The following is a 26,881-nucleotide window of genomic DNA, read 5'->3' on the forward strand; positions in this document are numbered from 1 at the left end:
TTTTCTCGTCGCAGCAACTTTATTTTCCATGCAGCATAATCTAGGAACAGCTGCTGCTCTTCCACCAGGATCTTCCTTTCTCCCTCAGTCTGGCTGTTGGGAGGCTGCAGGTATTCTCCAGCTTTGCAGTTTCTGTCTGTCTGTGCCAATGGATGACCCAAAACTTCCTGGGGATTCCCCACATTCAGGTGTGCCCAGGAAGTGTTTCTGCAGCCTGTACCAGCCATAAGAGCACAGAAGAAAGTCTGGTTTCACAACAGGGTTTCTAGGAAGCCTTCCTTTATTTGAATTTCAGGGAACTCAGCCATGGCAATGCTGCAGTTATGGTATCCTAAGTCTGCTTGGCTTTTAGGTCCTCTCTTGTTCCTAGTCGTTACCCCTTTAAGAAGACTCTGTAAAAGGCCACCTAGTGCCCCACTGAATCACAGGGTATGCTGGCTGGAGCTTGTCTCAAAGGATTGAGCTAGTCCTTGTGCATCTCAAAGGGGAGATCCCTCTACCTCCTCAGCATTCCAATCTTAAGTCTAGCTGGGATTCACAGGAGCAGGCAGGAATTTGGGATCAACATTGCTTCACGGGTGGAACGGTTTGCCAGTCAGCCTCCAGCTCTTCTGAAAACTAGACTAGCGTTCTGCGAAGAAAGAATAAGCTTAATAAAACCGTCTTGGAACAAATTTATAAAAATGAAAAGGAAGCCCTCTCTCTCAGCTAACTGCATCCTGGCTTGGCTCCAGTTGCTGCTCTCTTTATTTCATCCAGCTAAAATGCTGTCGGGGCCTGTCTCAGCTGCAAGAGCCAGAGCCAGAGCCTGGAAAGTCTGAGCAGTTTGTATTGAACTCAAACACTCTCATTGCTTTCCAGCTCCTTAGGCAAGGCACAGAGCAGGGATGCTCCCCTGGGGATGCTCCCATTCCTGCAGGCTCCTCTCTGCAGGTTGTACAGATGCAGACATCAGAGCGTTACCTGCAGCTGATGATGCATTTTTATCATGCAAACTGTGTGATTTTTATCTCTTACAACCTGCCTTTAGGAATATGGATATCCCCTGGCACAGGCCAGACACAGCCTGGCATCACCATTTGTGTGGCCAGTGAACTTCAGACTTTCATGACCATAAACATAGAGAATAACAACTGGGTTAGTAATTTTCCCTGTGAGCAGCCCATGTACTTCCTGCGGATGAGATGCTATCTGCACTCCAGCAGGGTGACATTTAATCCTAAATCCACTGCATTGAAACATCTCTGCTGCAAAAAAGGGTATGTCTACCCTCCATCTCCCCAGCAATACTTCTTCACCATTTTCCCTACAACCAGCACTGCTGCGATCGTGTGAGCAGCCAACTCAGGCTTTGCTTGCTGAACTCTCTGAACCAGCACATCGTGGGGTTGAACACACAGCAGTGCCAGTGCAAAGGAAGCAGCAGGAGTGAGAGGTCTTGCTCTGTGGACAAGGGGAAGGGGAGTGGGGCCACTCATTTCAGCAGCAGCCCACAGTTAGGTCAGCTTAACCGTCTACTTCATGCTCAGTCCTTACACCTGAAAGCTACATTTTGTACAAACACCTAAAATCGCTGTCATGTGCTGTACAAAGGATGTGACTGCAGACACAACTAAAAGCAGAGACTAACAGGAAGAGAATGCAGGGCGAGTTCCTAGCTTGACTGACCGAGTACTGGTGCCAGCCTTTAGAACCTTCATTGCTGAGTCCAAGGAGATGTGGCATGCCAGCACCTTAGCAATGCAAATCTTTAGCACGTGCACAGGTTAGACATTTATTCATTTCCCCTGCTAAATGAGGAGTTGGGCAACTCTACAGGTCCCTTGAGGCTCATCTTCTTCCCATCACACTTAATGTCACATCACCATTCAACACGGCTTGTCTGAAAGTTGCAGCCTCGAAGGCTCTGCTCCACATGCAGCTAGAAGCAACACACATATATTTAGGACTACAGGTTTGTAAACCCACACGTGGCATTGTTACAACAGACTAGGAAACATCTCCCATGCCTGACTTCGGTAGTTCCATGTTTGCTTTTGGTGAGAACAGTGAGGGCTTTCTCAAGGAGATGTTCTGTCATCTCTGTTACAGGGGTTGATAAGAAGTAAGTGGTAAATGTCACTTGAATCTTCACTTACCAGACAGCTGAAACTCAGCTTGATACCTGTGGACTTTCACTTTTAAGTGCTCATTTCTCGACAATTTCAACAACTTAGATAAGCTGGAAAAATGCATCAAGGACACACATCAGCCTTCTGGTAATGAATTGGCTTCAAGATACTTGATGATATATGGAGAGCAGAAGCTAAATCTAGCAATGACTGATTCTGAAAGCTGCCAGCAGTAATGAAGACCTCTACTTACAACAGTGTACTAAGTTTAAAAGTAGGCCTGAAACATGCTGGGTAGCCAGTAAGTAAAGTGTTGGCATTTTATTTTAAGAACCATGATTAGAGTGGAAGATGTTGCCTTAATAAAATATGTTTTGTACCTACTCTTAGTAAATCACAGACAAATCAACAGCCTATACAGGAGAGGAAGGCTGGAAATCAGCTTGCAAGCAGACTGAATTATTTCTCACTACAGATTTGAGGTTATTGGCAGACATCCCATGTTGCCATTTAGTCCTCATAGCAAGCATGTTTTATAAATATTTTCCATATAGACAGACACACTGTAGCCATTGAGACTCCAGAGAGCTGCCATGTAGGCCCTCCTGCCCTTTGAAGGCTCCAGTTTGATTTCCAGGTAATACAAATCAAAACCAAAATTGCAATTACATCTGTAGCAACAATAGTTCTTTCTTCATGCTGCAAATAACAAAGAGAAGGGCAAAATGTTCCCAAGGAATGAGGAGATGCACACTTCTTTCTTTCCTCCTGAGTGCCACACTTTGACCCCTCTCAGGCTCAATGATTTTGTCACAGGCCAGGATGGCAAAAAGCTAAAGCCAGCTCTGTAACTTCTCAGAGTCCTGAAATTTACTTAGACTAGAAACTACTGTGTCCTTATCAGAATAATATCTTCAGTTGTAACTGGGGAAATGTTAGGCAGAAGAAACTGATAATTGTAATGTTTGCTTATACTTGATTAGTATTTATCCTCTTGTACTTCTCCCTTTTATATTTTAGACAAGAATATTCTCATGTTTAAATGTCATTAAAATAACCAATGAAACACTCCCCTCACCTTCCCCCCAAAAAAGAAAAAACCCTTACAAATCTACTTTTTACCTTTCTCCTCGGGGAGAAGGAACACTCTATGGTCTATGCATATGTGCTCACCTATGAGGTATTTTTAGCAATATATTAATGCTGTGTGTTAGTCTCTTTTTGTACAGACCCTTAGGCTATTGCTGTTTTGCATGATCAAAATAGAATTGCACCAACTTCTGGGTGACTAATTGGTGCAAATTATACTGGCATAGCTGGTGATTTTCCTGCTTTAAATTAGCAAACATTTCAATGGAAAAGTCATTAAAAAAAGAGGAGGACTAAGTAAATAAAAATGTTGTTTGTTGTGTTGTTGGCTAGGCTGAATCCACTAATGCTTTTAAAGCACTTTTTAAGTTATTTTCTTTTAATCAGCTCAGCCAAAATTCAAAGGCCATTGTTTTAACATTACTGTGTCATCCGGTTGGGATTTTCTGAAATTGTTGCTGGACAAGAATTTGCACAGTTGCAAAATCTATGGTGACATCCATACTCAGGATAGAGGGAGAGAGGGAAAGGTCAGGGAAGAGGGGAGGCAGGGAGGGAAGGAGACAAGGTGTTTTATTACAGACAGCCATCATATCTACATTCAGCTCTAGGACTAGCCAGAACTTCCTTTTCTTCTTGCATTTTTTCATTTAATTAACAGACTGCTTTTCAGAAGCCAAAAACTCAGAAAGAAGATCCAGAAAAACGTGCCTGTTTTAATAACAATTTTCCTCTGCCTTTTACAAAACATCCTCTTTCCAGTTTGTCTGAAAACTTTTAGTAATACCCTCCTTTTCCCACTCTCCCCCAGACAAGCCCTACTATTTCCAGTGCAATTTTGGCAAAGCAGTTATTTGAATTTTGGTAAAGGTCGTGAATGGAGACCTTTGACCAACTCTTGCCATCTTCACAACATAGGCATGAACTGTAGGTCAGCGCTGAACAGTGACCAAATTTCACTGCTCAAAAGTGAAACTCTGAGGAAACCTGTAACTGAAGGATTTAAAATGTGAGTAGCTCCTCATCCACAGTCTTTTGCAGCAAGACTGTGCGTTGGAGAGCAAGAAGCTGCACCACTACCTCGGATGCTTGGGACAGCTTTGGGTGAAAGACCCAACCACCTATTCCTGCCTCAAGAGTGGCCTCAGGGTGGGAAGGCAGCAAGGAGAGAGACTCTGCAGGAGCAGTGGAGGGTGAGGACCACATTGAGGAAAGCTGCTGTTTGTCTCTCACTTCAGTTCATGACCCAGAGAATCACAGAATCACTTAGTCTGAAAAAAGCTAAGATATCAAGTCCAACCATTAACCCAACACTGCCAAGTCCACCACTGAACCATGTCCCTAAGCCACGTCTACATGTTTTTTAAATACCTCCAGGGATGGTGACTCAGTCACTTCCCTGGGCAGTCTGTTAGAAGCTGGCAAGTCCTCCAGCGTTGCCTAAAATAGCTGAAACATGTAAACGTCTACTTCAAAAAAAGTGCCTAGGGTGCTCATGGGATGGGCACTCCTCTTGGAAAACTCTAGTCACTCTCTCCTTACTCAAAACACTTTCCCTTTGAAGTCCACACATTGCATGCCAACATGGGAATGTCTTCTAATCTAATGTTGGCAGGAGAAAAAAATTATCCTAAATCTCATATGATTCCCCCAGAAAAACTGGCAGTCTTGTAGCTGTAACCTTCCTCTTCACCAGAATCATACTGTGCCCCTTACTCTCTTAGTGTTTTAATCTCAGTAATAGACTTGTGACTAACATAACATTTTAAGAGCTTTGGAGAAGGGATCACAGCAATTTCCTGGAGCTAGGATGAGATTACAACATTCAAAGATGTGGTACATTAATAAAAACAAATTAATCGCTACAACACAAGGAATATCTTGAAGCATATTTATCAATTCCACTGGGATTATATAAACTGCTCAGATCCCCAGGAATTTCTCACATTGTGCTATAATTTATGCTTCTGTGCTAGGGAGACTAGACCTGGTACCAGCCTGCTTATCTATCTGTGAACAGGTCAAGGATTAAGTGTTATCGGTGCCTTAATAGACTTGCCTGGAGAGAACAAGGGTAAATGCATCATCAGTAAAGGCAAGCTTGCTAAAGTTAAAAATTGTTGAGTTTCTAAAGTCTGTTGCAAAATATGTTGAGTGCATTGGCTCTCAGCTTTGTGTACTTCTGAAGGGAGAAAGTGTAGCTGTGCAGTGACTTCCAAAGTGAAATTCTCTGTGGGATGAGAGCACAGGGCACCTTCAGGAAACCTGTTCTGCTGGTGAGTCCATGGGCAGCTGGGTTGGAGCATTCCCCCTCCATGGGAGGGTGGCAGAGAGGGAGCCTGTTCCTAACAGGGATAACAGAGAGGCCAAGAGGGTGTGCAGTGCCACAGTCTGTTTACCTCTGGGGTGTTCCTGGGTTTTGCTGGCAAAAAATCTTCTCTGTGAAGGTCCTGCAAGGGGATTTCCGCTAGAGTTGTGTGAATATAAAGATCTCTATGGCTTAAAAACCTATTTACATTGTTGTTTAAAGTCTTCCCTGCTCTGTTGTCTGATCCCCCAAGACGCTGCTTGACCTCTTGTGGCTACACTGCAGAGCAACACACCTTTGGCACCTGTGACCACCCATGTTTGGATTCCAGACCCCAGGGGGATGGCTCTAATCAGCACTTCCTTAGGCTGTTGGTTTTTTTACCCTATTTGTAAGTGTCAACAGTGTGTGCCTGGTCTATATACTCTGTACTTTGTGCTTTTATAACTGTATTGTAAGTTGACTGATTCCTGCAACCAACTAAACTTGGGTGGCTGATATTCAGGCATGCTGATTAACTACACAGCTTTATACCTGTCCACACAAATTCTCATGTCTTGCTCACCAAGTGCAAAAAAAGGCATCTGGAAGCAAAGCTTTATTCACACAGAAAAAAGGTTTGTTTAACCTGAATTGTGTCACTTAATGCTGACACCGGAAAGTCAGAAACCTGCACATCAGCAGGTTTCTTTTATAATCTCTTGAGGTTCTACTTCAGCTGTTCTCTGCCCAGCTTGAATGTCTATTTGCCTCATCACAAATGATTGCTGATTTATTGTCAAGGGCAAAATTACCTGCTCTAAATCCCTGCTAACTACTTCATTTACAAAAAATGATGGAAAAAAAGACTAGGTGGGGGTTTTTTTGTTCCTCCAGGACTTCGCTGGGCTAATGTCCTTCAACCCCTAATTAAGGCTGAGGGAAATTATATTACAAAAAGCTGTGTTAGAGAAACATTAAGAATTTGAATTGAAGCTGCAGAAGTGACAAATTTCAAAGATGGATCTGAAATTCCCGCCTAGCAGCCTCTCCCTACCGGATCCTTCACAAAATAAAAGTGTACTGCCTACAGACTGGAAACCCATGAGCTCCATCAGTCCTAGCAAACCAAACAGGGCCTGGGCTCAAACACCAGGTGTGACTGCCCATAGTGCTCACACATTAGTGCACTCTCTGGTATGGTTTAGGTTCGTGTCCATCAGCACTCTGCCATTCAGCTTCTGTTCACGGTGCAGAAGCAGCACCGAGCCCCAGCCACCCTCGTTTGGCTACATGGGCAAGGACACTCACTCTCTGGGAGAAGAAAACACAGCAGTATGTGAGCGGGTAGTGCCACATCCCTCACACCCCTCAGTGAGAAAGAGCTCGCTCCCATCTGTTTTATTTCCTGAAACAGTCATATCTATTTAGTAATTTCATAATTACAAGAATGACAAGCCCTGGGACTTATACTTTAGATTTTGCATCTGGAATTCTTTTCATTTTTTCCCCTTCTGTCCCTTCTGCTTTGGATTGAGCAGTATCCTCAGTGCATTCTTCCACTTCCCTTGGCCTGTCAAGAAACCTAACTGAGTCTGACTGCACTCGGATCAAGCACAGCTCCTCAAGGGATCTGCACAACACAAATAAAATTAAATGTAGGGATTAAGATGAGTAGGGGAGGATGTGATTAACACAATCAATTAACCCAGGTTCTCCTGTGTGGAATCAGACCTACCGCATCCATGGTAAATTCTCATTAAGTTACTAATTTTATCATGGATGAGCACACAGATAACCCATCACAGCCCCTTTTTGTAGTAGATATTCAAAAGACATTAGTGAAAACACATACAGCCAAGTTGAGGCCTTGTGCTCTTGTACTCTGACAGACAAGGGAGCTGATTTGTCCTGTGACAGGACCAACAGCTGAGTTCCAGTACTCACATTTCCAGACCTGGACAAGTCTGTGCAGGCTGATCATCCTGTTTAAGCGTGTTTGTGAGAAACTGTGAAAAGGGGGAGGAGGAGAAGAAACATGCCATCTCCTATTTTAAATATACATTGGTTCCAGCATGGGGAACTGATGGTTCAGCAAACACCAAGTGAGGAGCACCCAGAGCCATCACAGAGTCCTTGGGACAGACCTCAGCCTCCGGGAACTGAGTGTGGCCAGCTGGGAGAGTAACTTGTTTTCTTCAACAATTATCTGGTTTAGAGAGGACTGAAAAAACCACTTTGATAAGCCATTCACAGACCTTCTCTGCGACAGGGGAACATGGAAGCAGAGGAATTTAGGAATGACAAGAGGCAGCCCCAGACACCTCCCTGGCTTCTATCAGTCCCTGACCCCTTGCACTTCTCCATTGTCCCATCTTCCTGGTGTGCAGTTCAGCAGCCTGCGTTAGATTAAATGCTTACACAGTAGACAAAATGAGTTTTCCCTCTCTAACAAAAGCTATGGAATTTTATTTCTTTCCTCATTTACTTTTTCAAAAAGACACAGGGCTTTTAAAACTTTGTGACAGTTATGTCCTTAAATATATAACACTTACTGTAATCGCAGGTTCCTGAGGAGCCACCCCACACCCACCACCTGGGAGACCCAAAATGAGCAAAGTTCTGTCTGTCTGGGCAAAGGTTGCTCCAGGGGTTGCCATCGTGGGGCTGAGGTAACAGCAGGTGCTCCATGAGCAAGACTCGGGGGTTCAGTCCTGACTGACTCTAGAAAGTGCCATTTTTGAGTCATGACAGTCCTTGCCCACCCAGACACTTTCCATCTCACAGTATTTCAGCTATTCAAAATACGTGATAGCACCTAAAATTAACGCCAGTTACGGAGTTATTCACAGAGTTAGACACATTTATTTCTGTAAACTGAGATCTTAACCAAACATGAAGGTGTTAGGAAATACCTTGAGCACAGACTGTAAGGGAGCCAGTCTCTTCAGAAGGATTGAAGGGAGGTTAAAAGCCAGGTACATATTCTTTCATAAAAGCAGGTAGATGTATCAAAGGAGGATGAGGCTGTTTTTCTGCCCCTTTGTTTGTGTAGAAGCTGTTTGGCATCTATATTTTGTGGTTTTGTTTGTTTGGCAATAGTCTGCCATGTGGCTTTTCTCTTTTCTTCCAGCTGAAGCTCTATGTTTTCTAAGAATCATAAATCACAATGACAGGTAAAATAACTAAACCTTTGTCAAAAATATATGCACCTCTAGTGTTTTAAGAGCATGTGGATATACATTGTGGTTTTAGGGAGAGATTGGAGAGAGATAAATCTGCTTCCACCCCTCCACGGCATGGTAAACCCCTGTTTCTGTACCCCAGGCACAGATTTTCTTCTTTCTGTCCCTTCCTTTCCTTCCAAAATGTCAGTCTTTTAGGTACATGTCCAGAACACCAACCTCTAATATGCTCAAAAAAGGAGACATAAAAGCTGACATCAAAATCACACTCCCTTCTTTCTTTGTGTGTTTTCTTTGTTTTGATCTCTGTCGTTTCCCTCAAAATAAGACAACTTTGTTCCTCCAGCTATTATTCCTCGTGAAAACAGCCTAAAATATTTTCCTCAGTGAAACCTGGACACCTGTCTTAGTTCAATAATCTCTCAGTGCCTTAAGTGAAGCAGATGCTGTTGAGTCAGACCTGCAGAAATTGTACTCTTCCTAGTCATTTTTGTTATCTAGATTATCCCTTCTGAAAAAGAATAGTCTTAATCTGTATGTCACCTACTTCTCCAAGGGAGCTGCACAAGGCCACTGAAAATAAAACAGTGCAGAACATCTGGAGGCTGCAGAGTCTGCTCTGCCCAGCCTCCTCCCCAGGCTGGAGTCAGCTGTGCATCCTGCTGACTCAGACCCGCCACGCTTTCAGAGGAGTAAGATATGACTAAAAAGTGCTAAAGCAAGTGTTCATCTATAATTAAAATTTGCCAGCTACATCTAAATTAGTTCAAAATACCTTTTCCAGAAATCACTATTCCTATAAAATGAGATTTTTCCTTTTCGGATCAAAGGGTAGTTTTAATAAACGAGGACAAAATTATCTGTGGAAGCATTTCTTGCAAAAGATGGTGATTAAATTGCTACACTTTCTAACCTGATCCCTTTGACTTCTGTGAAGCATTTCCTGGGAAGGTGCTGGCAGCAGCCCACTCCTCATGGTGTTTCCCTGCTGTGCATGAACCCCAGGTCAGATCCCAACTCAGCTTCACTGAGGGCATGACCCAGGGCTGTGACCCCTGTGATCACCTGAAAAAGCAGCAGACAAAGTCAGTGCCTGCTTTGTAGCTGTCTGTTGGATTATCGATACTGAAGAGATGGTCACGCAGACTCAGAAAACCCCAAAATGTGGGACCCTCACTCCTTCAGAGCTCTCTCAGCCAATCCCTCTGTTTTTCTCCATCCCAATGAAAGCTCTTGTCCAGCCACCCTGCTCCTGGAACAGCAAGGGGAAGGGGATGCTGCAGCACAGCAGCAGTTTTGCTCCACCAAAGACAAGACTTCAAGCTGAGAGATATTTCTGGGGAGGGTTCAAAGAGGCTGCTTGCTGCTATGCAAAGTGGTCGAGGTCCCCCTGGTGCAACTATCCCAGCCAGCTAGTTTTCCACACACCTCTTCTAAAATTATTGAAATTTCTATTGACCTCCAGCAACACAAAAAATTTTCCTCTATTTCACCATATTTACTGTGTGCTGAATGGCATGAAAAGCAGGCAAATGATTACAGAGGGAATCTCTGTCCTATTGGCATCATTTCAACAGAGTCAGAGGAAAATCTCAGTATAAGCATTTTCTCAGGTATCCAAGAAGCTATATTAAGAATATGGCCTTGGAGGAATAAAATAAATAATTCTGTTTTATTTCAAGTGTGACAAATTTTTTTATAATTGTTCTTATTGCTTATTACTGACACAAAACTCAGGGCAGATTAAAATATCAAGAGACAGGCCCATATGGCAAATATTCATGGTCATGCTAAGCATTAAATGGATGGATGAGCAGAGGGAAAAAAAAGAATGGCTGCAGACTCTAACACTGAAAAAGACACTAGGTGTATTCTCTGGGTTGAAAGGAGGGAGGAACACTATGAAAAGGCTGAATTAGGAGTCACAGAATCATAGAATGGCCTGGGTTGGAAGGGACCTTAGAGTTCATCTCATTTCAAATTTCAGGGGACACCTTTCGCTAGAATGGGAGGTAAGAGCTGAGTTGGGACCTTCTCTTCTACCTTCTGTTTTTTAATGAAGAAGAAAGGGGGTCTGGGACAGTGGCTGTGCGAAGAGACAAGGCAGCTCAATTCCACGTGTGCCCCAAAGAACAGAGCTGGAAAAGCAAGTCTCCAGGTCCGGAAAGCAAACTGATAGGTTTGCAGAACACAGAAATCTGTGGAACAGGCTTTTGGGAGCCGAGTGGGGTTTCAGCCTCAGCTCCTTGAAAGTTGAAACTCTAGGTTTCTCCATCTGGTGCTCCTGTGCCCACTCTGAGATGGGTGGGAGCACTTTAGCAGAGGAAGCTCCACCTTGCACAGCCACCAGCCAGACATGGCTGGACAGCAGGCCCCTGAAAGTATGCATAGCTTTGTTCACTTCTCAACAGCAAAAGCCCTAAAGGATTTAAAATGGTTAAGCTACATTTTTTCACATGTTTGAATCATGCTCTATTTCTCCATGCCTTCTGTTAATGATGAAGTGGTTGGCCAGCAAGACAGCCCTGCTCAGGCAAACCCTTAAAAACCGTGATCATATTTGCCTACAGCTTGGCTTGCAGAGATAAAATAATAGAATAATAAATCCTCCTCCCCCGTCACTGAGGAGCTTTGATTTTCCAAAATTAAATAACTTGGTGGATTGTGGCAGTGCACAATTTACCCTTTCAGCATGTGAGTCACAATCCACTTTAATTACTCAAGTAATTCAGTCCCCAAGCCTCGTTTACTGTGGGCACCATTTCACTGGTTGGCATCCAGCCCGTGATTTGTAGCTGCCTCTGAATCTCCCACATGCGTGCAGCGCTCCCCTACATAAAACTTTATATATTCCTACACTCCTTCCAGGAGCTATATATTATTTACATCATCTGTATTGCAAACATACCAGAAGAGTGCTAGAGTTTTCTCTGGAGCTCAGCAGCCTTTTCATGTTGCCCATGCCTGAAAGTACATTGAACATTCCTGCTTCATCCTGTATCTCCACTTTACTGAGTACACAGCCTCTTTCTTTCAGACCAGTACTCCCCCTCTAAGTAGGTGAAGGTTTGTTTACTCACACAGTGCAGGGCAGCTCCTAAGCCTGTAATTCTGAAAAAAGCAGCTGTAATGGCAGTGAGAAACAACAGAAGGAACTGGGTTGCCATATTTCCTCCTCTGGACATTCGAATAGGTTTGGCTAGAAGTGAAGGAGAACTAAAAACCACGAAGTTAGGTGGGATCACCAGCGAGGAAACAAACTGAGAATGCCTCTACAGTTATGGTAACTGGTAGGACCAGTGGGGAGAGGCAGCATGGAGAAAGAGGGAGGCAGCCTTGCAGAGTTCCCATGTGCATGGCTAATCTGCAAACTATCTCCCCTGCAACCACCTTGAGTTCTGGGAAATCATTTATGTGGCTTTTGGAGCCTTTGTTCTCAAACGGACCCTTTGTTGCTTCAGACACTGATCAGCTTACAAGGTTTTCTGGGCAAACACGAGAGGAAAAATATTGTTTGGGAGAAAAACGGAATATTGCAGAAAGTAACGTTTCTAGAGCACACATTAGAGCCAGATGTTCCACTCGAAAGTATTTGTGGTCAGGGACTATGCCGAGAAACCAACTGCTGTAAAGGGAAAAACCCAGAATTGCAGCATGCTGGATACAAGAAAAAGTTACACCAAGAGAAAAAAGAATATTGAAGAAGGATATATTAGGTGTCTTACAGTCTGACAACTGTAATTACAGGTTACTATCCAAGTCAGAAGAGGGTTGGATCCAGCTCCCACCTCTTCCACAGATGTGCTGCTGGATTTTGACCAAACCACGTAGGCTTCGCTTCGATGTTGACTAAGGACTTGAGGGCTTTGCTGCACTGAGGGGTTTTTTTTCCTCTCTCACTGTGCCTTAGTCATAAGGACTGGATGCAGCCCAGAGGTGGCAAGTTCTGGGAGGACTGGCAGGAGAAGGGCTGGCATGGCAAGGTGCTGCATGGCCATGCCAGCAGGGCACCACAGAGCATGGGGAGGAAGAAGGTGGCTGTCAGTCCCTCAGTGCCTTTCCCGTCCCAGTAGACCCTTCCTAGGACAGTGATCCCCTTGTAAATAGGGATTTGGCTGTTTCTCTGACATTTTGAAGAGCTGTGAGGGACAGACACTGATACGTTTAGGTCTCCCATGTCAGACAGCGATGGAAGATGTAGAAAAGCCTACAAATAAAAATAAATACCTCAGTCATATATTTTAAAAACATGGCAGAAGAACACCCATACTGTCACCATATTGAAAAGCAAGGACTCACCTGGCTCTATATCCTGAGTGTGGTCAGAAGGAAACACTCAAGTGAAGCGTATGAGAAGTAATGCAGGCACTGAGTGGCCTTTTCCTACTCCGGGTGACATAGTAACTTCTGGGGTTTCATCCTCAGTATAATTTTGAACAGAAAATTATGGCCTTATTCCCTGCCAAACTGCCCCATCAGCTTTTGAACCCATTTATTATTTTGGTCTCCATAACATCCCGTGGCCATGACTTGCACAACTTCACCACATGCTGGGTGATGAAGTGCTCCCTTTTTAAACGCCCAGCTGATTATTTCATCAGCCCTTATTCTTATATTGTCAGGAATGATAATTAATCTCTTTCCTCAACTACCCATTACCATTCATGATGTTATCAGGCTTCATCTCTTCACCAAGATGAAAATACCCAGTATATTTTGCTTTTTCTCACAGAGAAGTCATTCCATTCACTGAGCCTGCTTCTTCCTTTTTCTGGGACACTTTCAGCTCTCCATTCCAAGCTGTGGTGATGAGTTCACTGCACAATATGCAGAATAAAAATAAATCATGAATTTATGTGGTAGCATAACTAATTTTTTCTGTTTGTTCCCTATTCCTTCCCTGAAAATTCCTAATAATCTTTTTGATCACCGCTGAGCAATGAACTGATTTTCACAGGGACTTATCAGTAATGACTCCAAAATCTCTTTCCTGAACATCAGAAGCTAATTTAGAAACTCTCATTCTGTATGTAGCTAGAGTGCTTTTTCCCCCATATGCACCATTTTACATCTACTGACATTGAATTTCTTCTATCATTCTATTGCCCAATCACCAAGCATTGTAAGACCCTTTTTCAAAGGTGAAAATCAGAAAATTGATAGTGAAATTTGGTCAATTTAATGTTAAATGTATTTGTAATTTCATGGTAAGCATAGTCAATATATGAAGAATGCAACTCGGTGAGAAACATACCACTTACTGCCAAAAAGCCCATGGAAGTTCATTTCACAAAGGATCTGATTTCTAGAGAAAATAAATTCTTCTCTTCTTTTGTGGCTGGAGGAATTACAGTTTTTCAGTCCAAACTTCATGTCTGAAAGATCTATGACATAAGGTTGCATTTGGCAACCAGGCAGTCAGCATCTCTTCATTGTCTCAGTGGGCTACATAAGCCTATCCATTTCAGAAAGTATTGACATCCCAGTCAGGATAGCTACATCCTGACAAGGCTGTGTCAGGTCTGACAAGGCTGTGAATTGGTGTTCTTCAGTGTCCTGAGACCCTGGTGCAGATGCACCACATGCTTTGTGGTGTTTGCATCCCCGGCCCCTGCACCACAGGTGGCTGCTGCTCAGATGCTGCATCCCCCTGAAGGTACACTTTGAAAATTATTTTCATTAATAGCTTTCTCTAATGATTTTTGAGCCACCCTTATAGGCCACCTACAAGCAGTTGGCTGTGTCACCAAAGGGCACATCCCACTTTTAGGAAAACACAAATATTCTCTCTGTGCAACGAGAGAGCTTAAGGGGACTTGTTACCACTACAGTGAGTGAGTTTAAGTGTGGATAAGGTGAACAAGTCCTGAAATTTGTATGTGGGTGCCTGCATAAGCCATGAGGTAACTCTTTGGCCATGGATTTGCAAGCACAAATCCTGCCCATGAAAAAGGTGACAGGAATTGGGAGAGATGCAGCCTCCTGTCCTTCTCAGGCAAAATGCTTTGAGCTGCCACAGGCTTCCTGCCCTCTCTCCCTCCCTGCCTTCCTCACCCCTCCCCATTGCCTTGACTCTAGGAACTTTAATTAAGCAAATGTACAGGTTTGTGCTTTAGCACACACAGTCTTTTGCCCGTGTTAAATGAGAGTTTGCTACATCCAGTGTCATCACAATTCTGAAATTCCACATGGAGCACTTTTCACTGAACTGCGTTCAATTATTTATTCAGGCTCTGGTTCTGCCCCCACTGAATGCAAGAGCACTGACTTCAACACAAGGAGTAGCAGGCATACAGCTGGAAAGAGAAAAAATGTGAATTAAAAGCCACTTAATCTCACTTAATCACATTTCCTCTCCTCCTTGCTCAAAAGAATAAGATTTAGAACATAAATAAACTCTCTGAAAAGGAAAACTATTAAGTAAGTTTCAAAGTCAAGATCATGCCAACTAATATTATCTATTTCAGGACTTCCTGCCCTGCTTATCTCCTTTTAATTAACCTATTTCTGACCTGGACCATGTGTTTGTCTGGCAGACACAGTCCCATTTTGCAATTGCTCTTGGCTAAATAAAAGAGTCTGTAGTAATGTTTGTGATCAACACTGTGCTACGTGTTTCCTGCAGCAAAGCTGAGAGCAGCACACGAGTGAGGCCGGGAAGCAGATGTGGAACAGGAGCAACGCAGCGGGAAGACAGGGTTTCACTCAAAATACTGCACATTGAAGTGGTTGATAAAACAACGTGGTCAGTCTGCTTCTGTCTCCCTGTTTCTACAGCTCAGATGTCTGGACAAAATCCTGGAGCCAAAGGGAGCACAATCAGCAGAAATTCTGTTCATTCTTATCTTCTAAAGAGCAGATTTAAAATCCTCCTGTGCACAGTGACAAACAGGCCATTGAGGGTGACAATAAATTTGCTTCCCAAATGGAGTCTATCCCTTTATTATAAGTCTGAAAATAAATCCGATAAAACTCTCAGACCTCAGATAACAACTAGAGGTCCCAAGTGTGTGTTATGCAAAAGGCAGCAGTCCCAAAAATACGTAGTTTTAACTGCCAAAGGTTTTATCTCTTATGATTTTAGTAGCAATTTGATGAAGCCCTGGACAGCACAAAGACAGACACTAATCCACTTACCCAAGAAATCCTGTCCTCCAAAAAGTACAGAGGCTCAGACTAGGCCAAAACTGAGCTTGAACTCTAACATCCTCTTCCAGTTCAGTAAATTGCAATAGGAACATTACATAAATAAAAGAGTTAAAGGAAGGAAGCAAAGCAGGATTCTGATGCAAGAAAACAAATAAGAATGAGTAGGATAAAATACCTTTATCTAGGCGAGTGAAAAACTTGTTGGTAGACGCAGGAAACCAATGCTACGAATAGATAGTCTCACAGCTTATCCCTTTTCTCCCCAATTCTTTTTCTTATTGTGTTCCAATAATTAAAATAAAATGGTGGTTATTCAGTGCAGGAAAGCCATAGAAATACAAACTAATCACAGCCAACTATGAACAATTGCAATGGAGATTTAGAAGGAGAAAAGCAGATAAAAGGCAGTTTAGAAGAAATTCTTCCAAGGAAGGCAAATGGTGACAGGATCAAACCACATGCTCTGGAAGAGGGTGTGTCTGAGCTGCCTTGGAGGTGATGCTGTTGCACTGTGGAATGGTGTCTGTGTGGCCTCACAGCAATGTGACTCCCCAGAAGTCCTTTGTTGGACCCCAGCACCTTCCAGCCCAGTCCAGCTCCAAGCACCACAGTGTCTTGGAACAAAAACAACTACCAATGTGAAAGCTGAAGATAAAAATAAACACAAGTTCTTCTCTTCCATCACAGGCTCAGCTGAAATATAACCCAGTCCCAAGCAGAGAGGAGATAATCTTAGATGTTGCCGCCAACTTGTTTACTTACTTACTGTCAGATGATAAACGCTGGCAAGCCTTCATCTCCTGTTGTACTCCTGAAAATGCTGTTTTCCAGAGTTTGTCCTGTCAAAGTCATGCTAAAGTGGACATCAGCTAAGGTGAGTGCACTGGTAGTGGTTATGAGGTTGCTCCAGCATCATTCCCCCAAGCTGCTGTGAGGCTCAGCATGATTTCCTCACACTTTCTTTCCTTATTCAGGGTAATTATATTACCCAAGGATGGAGAAATATACTGTGGCAGACAAGGTGAATCTTCAGTGCTGTGAACAGGCTGGGCTTGAACACAAACATCACAGCTTTTGCCTCTAGACAGCGCCGTCACAAATGAAATTAAAACATTAGAACCCTTAAATGCAAAGTGCACATCTCTGGCAACAAATAACTATATGCCAGCTGCTACACCAATTAGCAACACAGGTCTTTTGTACCTCTCCTCATATCTGAAAGATAATAAATGCTAGTTCCCGGGAGTAGAATATAGAAGAGCATCATCCAGCATCACTAAAGACCATTTAATCAACAGCTTCCCTCCAGCACCAGTCAAGGAAGAAGGATTTGCTTCTCGAAATGTTCTTTTGTCTCTAACTCTTTTAGGAAGGATTTTCTGCTTATTGTCTTTCACTGACCCAGACCAGCCTCTGCCTCAACTGGGCAAAACATCCCTGGGAACTAAAAAGTTTGTTGTGAAATAGAGCTGGAAAAGTACTGGGAATATTACACCAAAACACAGTGTTTGGATGCTGCTTGATCAATGTTTCATTTCAGAAACACCTACATCTTCTGTCTGACAACAAAGCAAGCAATTTCTCTGAAATAACACTATTTATCTAAACAAATATAGAGCAGAAAAAGGTTAAAAGGGTTAAATACTCCCAAAATGAAAAATCTCTTTTTCATTTAAGTAAAGCATTTAAGTTTCACTAACGTATCCTTAAAAATACCCTTTTTGGCTCAGCATCAGATGAACATTTTTCCATTCTTTTGGTTCAATTGACATTCTGACAAAACTAATATTCACCTCTCTCTTCCACAGCACAAATTCAAAGCAGGAATACCCCTATCTTCCCAGACAATACTGTGTGCTGTCCTCAGAAGAATTTTTTTGAAGTCGAGATGTCTTGAGCACAAAATCTATGAATAGATACTGAAGAAGGTGACTTGGGACATCTGTGAGATGTATAAAGGGTGATTTGCCCACTCAATGAGAGCAGTAAAATTGGATTCATTTTATTTCCATGCCAAAGACTCATAGCCATGTCTCCATATGTCTGTAATTTTTTTTGTCTGTAAAATGACTTTCCTACAATAAGTAGGAAAGGTTCTGTAGGTCAAGGCTTAGAGACATTCATAGAAAGCAGAAGGAAAATGTAGTAGCTGTAGCTTTGTCATTGAGTTATTTGTGATAAGTCTATATGAACATCGAGGTATGAGAGAAAATGACAGATTTTAAATCAATCCTTTAGCTTATTACCAAAAGGAAAAGCAGCTTTAATTTAAGCTTCCACTTAGACATCATACCCACACTGTAATTTCAAATAAACAACATTTAAAACTGCAGCTAACAAGACTGAGAGTTAAAAGCCTGATGATTAATCCATCACTTCACCTGTCTTCCCAAATCATGCATGTTTAGCCAAATAAAGTATTAACATTCTGCATTTTACATACAGCAGCACTGAATAAAATAATCTACTGTGACAAATGTTTCCAGAGGGGGGGATATTTGTAAACTGTTGATAAAGCTGATGTAATGCACAAGGAGCTCTCAGAGATTTCATAAGAAAAAGGCTGAGCCTTCTCAACAACACCTTGCACCTATTTTCTGAAGGCACTTTTTCCTTGTACTGAATGACACCACTGTGTGTCTGTGGCTGTTGTTCCTGGCAGGGAAGTGGAGAGAGGGACCCTGGGAAGGTTTGTGCACCTTTCCCCATTACAAACGGTTTCATATCACGCTGCAAAAAGACACAGCTAGAGATAGGAAAGGGAAAAATGAAAAAGTAGAGAGAGCTTAAAGTCATGCTTCATCCAGAAGTGTGGTGTGGGGCTGAAAGAAGCTGCCCGGCGTAGCTGTGGTTTCTCACAAGAGGAGCCTGAGACTGTGCAGACTGACTGACTCAGAGCAGACCAGGAGACAGAGTAATAAAATGCAATGCCAGCTTGTGAAACACAACCAGAATAGCACAGAGTGCTGTGACACATAGTCAGGGAAACAGGCTCATTACCTCATGCATATGTTTGGAAACTGTTTTCGAGGGAGCTTTTCTGGTGATAGGTACAGTTTGTTCCTCATTCCCATTTAGCTAGGTAACATTTTCACTGATTAAGGAGAAACATAAACCAGCTAGAGCAAGACAGTGACACATCCTGGCTCATGTCTAGGCTTGAGCTGGGAGGAGGAAACTATGTCACCAAACCCATGAGCTCTTCGTGGGGTGTTGTATGTGACCGAGTCAGGCTGCCCACTGAGGAGGACCTGAAACGACAGGAAAACCAAGATATATTTTTAACACATTTGCACAGCATGTCTTGCACTTCTGCCACAATATACTTGTATATAAAAATCTTAAAACCAGGAAGGGATGATGTACAAGAGCGTGACAGGAAGGCACTGAGGGAAAGATGGTGTTTGTCGAGGGAAGACTGCTCCTTGGGCAGGCTGTGCTCTAGTAAGTCATTCCTTGGCCCTGCTTATGCTTTTTGCCTGCTGTCATGATGTTAGGCTTAAGAAGAGCTCAAGTTGTTGCTGATTTTCCTCCAATTATGCCATCTATTAATGTCCTGTTAGAAAGCACTGTCACCAGCATATTATGGTGATGTTAGTATTCAGGAAAGGGGTGGAATGTGCCGTGTTCTGGCTACTCCCCAGCATAGCCCTTCTCCTCAGATGGGGCTACTGCCATCTTGGTGGGCTCTTAAACTGAACACCATAACCTCAGAGGAAACGTGTGGCAAAATTTCAGCCCGTGCATGACCAAGGGACCAGTAATCCAATTTTCCAGTTTATTCTGGCATCAGTCTTTTGAGTCTGTTACAAGGCTTAGTAATTTGGAGTCCAGGTTTTAGTGCCAACATCACGCAGAGTTTACGCTGCAGCATGAGCCGGAGGTGCTGTCATTGTATCTTAGTGCTCTTGATGGAAATTTTTTTCCATTCATTTATTCAAGCACCTTTGAAACCCCAGGTAAGGTTTCAGCGTCCTGCAGCAAGTCCCACCATTCAGATAAATACTGAATGTCTCCTCGGCTTTTCTGAACGTGCCAACTTCCCCTTTTCATGTATTGTTCCCCTCCCTCACAGTTTTTACAATGGTTGAATGGTCTCCTCCACACAATTTGGAGCAATCCCTGCTCCCCTTCTCTGTACTGCTCACAAATCCACGCTGTCATAGCTCCCACTCGGTCCTTTCCCTTCCAGGCTGAAGAGTCCCCCTCAGACTCTGAAGCAGGACTGCCCTCCCTGCCCACCACGGAGCTGTAACAATGGGCACAGAGGAGCAGGGTTTGCCAGCCCAGGCATGACATGGTGCATTTAGTGCACTCTATCAGTCTCTGCTTCGCATAATCAGACATCCCTCAGACACTCAGAAACCCCTGCCCCGCTGTCAGAGTTCAGTGGGTTGTCACCTGGCACGTTCCTGTCCCAGAACCTCATGTTTCAATGGGAAGTGAGAGAGTGGCAGTGGCTTTCCAGGCAGCCCCTTTCAAAACTTCAGCCTTTCTCAGGCGTGTTTGTTTTGACTGTTCCAAAGTTTCCTCTCCCTTTAATAGATGGCAAATGCATTAACCAGCACAAACAGGGAGCGCATATGATCGGTGGAGGGACAAAACAGATGGCACATGAGTCACTCCCATTCGCAAAGTCGGTGATGAAAACATGCTCTTGCTTTAGCATCCTGCTGGAGTCTTTTTGCAACAGACAATTGAGGAGCTCTGCTTGGCACGGAGTCTCCGCAGGCTTCCAGGTGAAAAAAGGGATTGCTGCTAAAGTCCTTTCTTTGTACCTCAAAAGCAGTCTAGGGAAGGGCTTGGGACTGTGGCAAACCCCTGTTTAACAATAGTTAACTCCCCCACAATGATGCGGGGACTGAACGATGCCACTAAGCCACCAATTTCAGTGTTCCCCAGGTCCACAAGCCCTCCGTACTTCTTCAATGTATTAAGCTTCCTTGTTGTTATTTTTTTCCACCTGCTTTGCTTTTTGCTTTTAATTCCTTGTGCCTCACAGCACCAGGCATGTTCCCTGTTTTCCCCTCTCCCCCCCCTGCCCCCCTTCCCACAATCCTTCTATGGGTAATGGATTTTGTATGCTATGTCACATCACTGGAATATCGTGAATGACATAAGTAGGAGTAGAAGGCATTGGTTATGCTCTTGCCAGGAAAGATCCTCAGCCTATTGGAAATAATGATTATTTGCACTGTATAAATTGGAATTTTGCCATGAAAAATATTAGAAGGAAAAGGCAGTGAGCGGTATTACTCTGCTGCTGAGTATTCATTGTGTTAAAACAAAAATAGACATAATATCAGATAGCTACCACGTGGAAACTGCATTATATGTTTGGGGGAGAAAACAGTCTCAACCTGCAAACATATTTTCATATTATTACTTTTACATATTGCAAGAAATTTCCTTGAAATTCAGTGCGTGTAACATTAATAGTCTTTATTCATGTTTGCAGATGACAGTCTTGGCTTACAGGAATAGGCACAAGGTAAGTATTTCCAGCAAGCAAGTTTAGTTAGTTTTCTCTCATAACTCAGGGATGGAAGGATTGTTGGAATCAAAGACATATAATAAATTAACATATTATTAGTTATTTCTAATTTAACTGTCCAAAAGTAGAACTCTTTAGACAGCAAAAGACAATTCACTTCATATATAGAAGGGATTCTTTTTTCCAAAAAAACCAGCCAGATTTATTCTCAAAACTGCCTGAAAATTAAAATTTGGATTTCAAAGAAAAATCACTTCTATTGCAAATCAGAATCTTAGGGAAAAAACTCAAATGTGAAACCTGACAAAATCAAGATACATACACAGAGAGAGTCTTTCTGCTTTTTTTCCACTTTTCTTTTCACACTGATGCTGTAAAATCAATAACATCAAAATTGTTCTAGTTTTCCTTTTCATTTTCCTTTTTATTGCCTTCAATAATTTTGAAATTTCCTCATCTTTGAAAAAGAAAAATGAAACAGTCCCTCTTTTGTGTCACAATTCAAGCACTAAAAAGACTTTTCAAACTTTCAATAGCAACCAGCAGCAGAAACACTTGAAAATGCAAAAAAGAATTTGCTTGTGTGGGCAGAGGTGCCTGTTCAGCTTTCATTTTACTGTCCCCACTTTCGAAGAAATATTTGACACTGTTAAAATTTCAAAGCAATCAGCCTTTGGTGTTTTAAAAGTTTACAAAAATTCCTTTTGAAAAGCCGTGTAATGTCAGACAGAACAACATTCAGAAAAAATCCCGACTGTGGCAGACACTGGTTATTTGCATTGGAGTCCCAACAGCAAAGAGCATCAGTAGAAACAATCCTTCCAGAATACTCAGAGCAGCAATGCTTTAATAAAGGAAAATAACTTAAATCCCATAATTTACCTCTTGCAGTTTCTCCTCTTAATTGAGGAAATCTGATAAGGAGAAATACATATTTAGGTGGTCACTGATTCTGCACACCCTCATCTTTAGACATCTAACACGTGGAACTGTACAGGGATCTGATTTTCACACATCATGCAAAATCAAACCCTTCAAATGTGTTTTGCATTCAGAGTCTTCAACCAGCACATTCCTTGGCCCATGCAACACAATATATGCAAACTACACCATAAGACAGATTCACATGCACACAATTTCACAGTAAACAGAATAAAAAAATTAAAAAAAAAATTACAAATTTGAGAGAAGAAATAGTAAAAATGGAATGTCACAGACGCAAAAAAAATGGTTTATAACAAAAGAAAACATCCCTTTTTATACTGCTAATGATGCGATCCGACTTTGCACCAGTAAATTGGCTTTGATCTTTGTCTGCGTTCCCCTCCTGTTCACACAGATACAATAGTTGATTTCTGCTGTGCCAGCAGTGTTTTCCACTACCAGAGGGAAGGATTCATGTCCTCTCAGGCTTGGGCTGGTACCTGGTCACGGATCTGTTGCCAGACTCTGCCTGGGAGAGGGGCCTGCAGGAGTCACATACTGCCTCTGCACAATTCAGGACTTTACTTGCACGATTCAGGTAACTCAAGTAGAAGTGAATGTACTTTTTCAGCTTCCACATACTTTGTACTGAGCTGAGATGGCCTGAGCCTCACAACCTATGCTGAATAAGGAAAAGTGCAATTTTAAAGTGGAAAATGTGAACAGAAATCCTCCTTCAGGTCACAGGTTGTGAGCAGGTGAAGGTGCATCCTTCAGTCAGCCCAAAACAGGACAGAAAAGCTACCAAAATCAGAAAATATCCCAAATTTTAACAGACTTAGCTAGACTCATCTCAGAATGGCACTGTAATTGCTGAACCTGAGGAAAGCTTTTCCAAAAAAATGGAAATGGGACAAAAATGTATCTGGATGGCTTGCATATAAATAAATACTGACATAGATGTACCCTAAACCCACCACATCTTTCTGCAAGTGGCATGAAATAACACTCTAAGACACACAGTTAACTTTAATATATCCTCTTCAATATATGCAACTAAGGCCCTGACATCTGATTAAGTCTGAAAGTATTGGTCCCAGCTATATCATCTGTTCAACAGACCACAGAAAAAAAAACGTATGGTCACATGGTGAACATCTGCACTGGCTCTTTGGATGACTTTTCCTTCTTGACTCTGGAACAGGAAAAACTTGGTATTCATACCATCACTAACATTTTCTCCATCTGATCTACATATTAAGAATCACAAGTTGCCACGTTAATATTTTTTTTTCCTTGGGGAATGTCTTTTGGACAATAAATCTTACTTTTCTTTTCATGCTGTTCCTTAGGAAGAACACATTACAAGCAAAAATAGCACGGCTTTGTAATGCATCTGAAGCAATGAAATGTCTGAACATGTAATCCTGTGTCTTGAAACTTTAGCACTTCAATCTGAATGTGGAGAAATGCAGTCCTGAGCTGCATGCCCAGGAGAAGTGGACACCCCCTGTTAAAGGGAAACTCCTGGTTTGAGACTTTGGTGGAGGGCAAGGACAGATTGGGTCAGAGCCCATTTTGCATCTCTATTACGGGAGGTTTTGCGGAGGTGGTGTCAATTTTGTGGTGTCAATTTGTTAACTTTTCTTAATCACCAGTTGGTCACTTCTTGGGGGAGCACACGAGGAGATGAAGCCCACAGGTCCCAGAAAGGAGACAGTATGGGGTGGGCACAACTCCCACACACACACCCTGTGTGTGGCACCATGTAGCAAACAATCTGTGTCCTCTACAGAGTTGCAACCTCCTGGTGCAACCCACACTTTCATTTTTGTTCCAATGCTGTTTCAGGTTTCTTGGGAAGAAGCTCTAGGTCATGGACACCACCCTGCTTTCCTGCTGACATCCTCTCTTGGAAGCGTTTCACATGTACCCATAGTAACAGCAAATTCATTAGGTTTGTCCATACACAAATTCCCTGGGCACCGACAAAAGCGATGTCAGAGAGGGATGAAGTCCAAATAAATTTCAGGTACAAAAATTACATCTGTTATTCTGAGTGCGTCTCACCAATAGGTTAATGCAGCATTCAATTTGCATGTCCAATGCTTGGCTTCACTTTACAACTCACTTTCAGTATATATATGGTCAAAACCCACATGAAAGGTTTTAACTTAGTAAAATGTCTGTTATCATCAAGATTTACTTATGTGTCTTCGGTTTTACAACCTGGTGCAATAGGGAACAGATCGAAGGATCACTGAAGTCAGGACAAGTCTCTTACTGACTCAAACCATCTGGCAAAAGTGATTTCTCTGAGTCCAGGGCATGCATCCCACAAATCTCTATAAACTAATAAAAATGTGCAGCCTACAGAAATACAATGAAATACGATAACAAACTCAAGCTGTTGAATGAATAGTAAAGCCAACCACCCCCAGAATGGCTCGTTGATTAGTCAACACCAATGCAGAAGAGCTTGACGTGGATAATTTATGGTTCACATAAATATCACATTATTATAACATTTTCCTGTTCAGTCAGAGATAATAAGTGACATACTCCAAATCAATATTTATTATTTCAGTTTTCCTTCCTCCTCACTGTTAAGCTTGACATCCTTCTCCTCCCCCATTTATAGCCTGCCATTGCTAGCTGAACCTCTTCACAACCTCCAAGATAAGTATCTGTAAGGGATCCATATATCATGCTAGCAATAAACCAATCCCTCCAGACACATTTAACCACAATGCAATACTGTCAAGCTCTGAAGACAAGTTGTTCCCTGAGGTGCAGAACTACTGAACCTTGATTTCCTGCAGTTCAGTGCCCCAAAGCTTTCCTTCTTAACCCCAAATAACATATCTCTGCTTCTGGCATCATAGGTTCACCACGTGTCCCCTTGGTCCTTTCATCGTACCCTCCATGTCCCTGTAATATTTTGCCTTGCAATATCTCCAGTTACCTTCACATTTCTCAGGCTTTCTGGTGACTCCACTCATTTCTCCTTCATGCCCTTGCTGCCCTTTTCCATCTTGTCACTTGGGCAGGAGATAACACTGGGACTAGGTTGGAAGCACAGTTTGGAGAGCTGGTCTGCTAGAAGGTGCCTGCTACCTGACCAGCTGTGGGGCTGCCAAAACCGACACTGAGCACTAATTTGTTCAGATATGTCATGAAGAAAACCTCTGTCCTTTATCCACCTACCAACTGGAATTGATAAATGGGGATTACTGGAAAACTTGTGCCTTCTCAGATTCGGTTTGAAGTGTCCAAGAGGGTCACAAGTTACCAAAGGGCCTTCACACAGGCAACAGAAACCCCTCACCTTCTTCTCCCAATGCCACAAAGCCAACAACTTGCTGACCCACTCCACACTCCACTTTTCAGAGTCAGTCGACTGACTCACAGAGCTCCACGTGATCTTCACTAGACTGACCAAGCTCTTCTTGAAACAGCTTTACCAGGCACCAGCCAACACTTTTTTTGATGTCTCATGTTAAATTTACATGAAATAGATCCGTTGCTTATTACTGTCAGTGTTGCAAACCCTAATCTATGATAATGTCAAATTTGGTTATGCTGCCAATGTTTTATTCTCTCTGAGGTGCAGCGTTTCTTTCATTATCATGTTATTTATGCAATTTTCTTCTTCAAAAAGAAGGAAAAGAACACCAAAAATTACTTGGTGTATAGGGAAAGCCTAACTTGGACAGTTAAGAGAAACAAGGCTGCAGTATACATATTTCCTTGTGCAGCTCTTATAAACAAAGTTAGGCTGCCTGAATCCTGGTGATTTACACTCTTTGGGCAAATATTGAGCTAATATCGTGATTCATGTCACTAGGCACACTCCAAAGCAGCACTGTGTTCCCTCCGCTGTGTTTTAGATGTGTGCAACAGAATGTTACTGTTGGATCCAAAACATGTGTTACAACTTGCTTCCTTTTCCTTTGGTATATTAGCAGAGGTTTTTGGCAAGCCTGACACCTTTTCAAAGGTTACCAGAACAAAATGGTCAGATTCTAATTTCATTGACTTGGAGGAAACTGAGCAGGTGGGGAAAATATATTTTACATCCCTCTGTGAGCCAACAGCTGTTCCAGTGGGCAATCTCTGGCCTTATCCTTTCTTCCGTGACAGAAGTTCCACCTTTGACTCTTGGCTTTCACCAGGAAGAAGTGAGAACTTATTGTTAAAGACACTTTGATATCAATTGATCACTTTGCTCACCTAAGACTGTCATTTATATGCTAACAGCATGTTCAAGGCTGCCATTCAGCTGCCAGCTAGTCCCCAGAGGGATTTTGAAGATTTCTTGGGTCACCTCAGACTTAGAAGTGACTCCAAGCTGACAAATCAGTCAGGGCTCCTGCTGCAGTTGGGCTTCGGGGAGGTAAAATGCAGGCTGGTCTCACCAGCTGGCTCCAGCACAACAACCAAGCTTGGAGAATGACAAACAGCAGCTTTCTGCCACCCCAGGAGGGTCCAGCCCCACTGGTCCCTGCAGCCACCAGCACAGGGCATGTGCAGGACACAGGAGAACAGGAGAGGTATGACAGGGTAAGTGGGGTGTTCGGCTGCCAGGTCTGGAGAGATCTCACATGATGAATTTGTATTCAGGGGACTGTTCACAACTGGG

The 26,881-nt window shown here is 42.8% G+C and overlaps 2 long non-coding RNA genes across 4 annotated transcripts; both read right to left on the reverse strand.

Annotated features, from left to right (window-relative positions):
* Positions 1-197: 197 nt before the first annotated feature.
* LOC108495369 lies at positions 198-25,290 on the reverse strand. The gene is made up of 4 exons (XR_001874102.1): positions 25,205-25,290; positions 18,822-19,072; positions 501-631; positions 198-214 (listed from the first exon to the last, which is right to left on the reverse strand). It is a non-coding gene; the product is annotated as an uncharacterized LOC108495369 (long non-coding RNA).
* LOC108495368 lies at positions 12,358-16,196 on the reverse strand. Of its 3 annotated transcripts, none has more exons than XR_001874100.1 (4): positions 15,997-16,196; positions 13,332-13,489; positions 12,972-13,092; positions 12,358-12,879 (listed from the first exon to the last, which is right to left on the reverse strand). It is a non-coding gene; the product is annotated as an uncharacterized LOC108495368 (long non-coding RNA). The 3 variants fall into 3 exon arrangements; XR_001874101.1 differs by lacking the exon at positions 15,997-16,196 and adding an exon at positions 13,927-14,619; XR_001874099.1 differs by lacking the exon at positions 15,997-16,196 and having other exon boundaries at positions 13,332-13,754.
* Positions 25,291-26,881: the final 1,591 nt, after the last annotated feature.

Source organism: Lepidothrix coronata, unplaced genomic scaffold (genome assembly GCF_001604755.1).
Source record: "Lepidothrix coronata isolate B3197 unplaced genomic scaffold, Lepidothrix_coronata-1.0 Scaffold30, whole genome shotgun sequence".
NCBI lineage: Eukaryota > Metazoa > Chordata > Aves > Passeriformes > Pipridae > Lepidothrix > Lepidothrix coronata.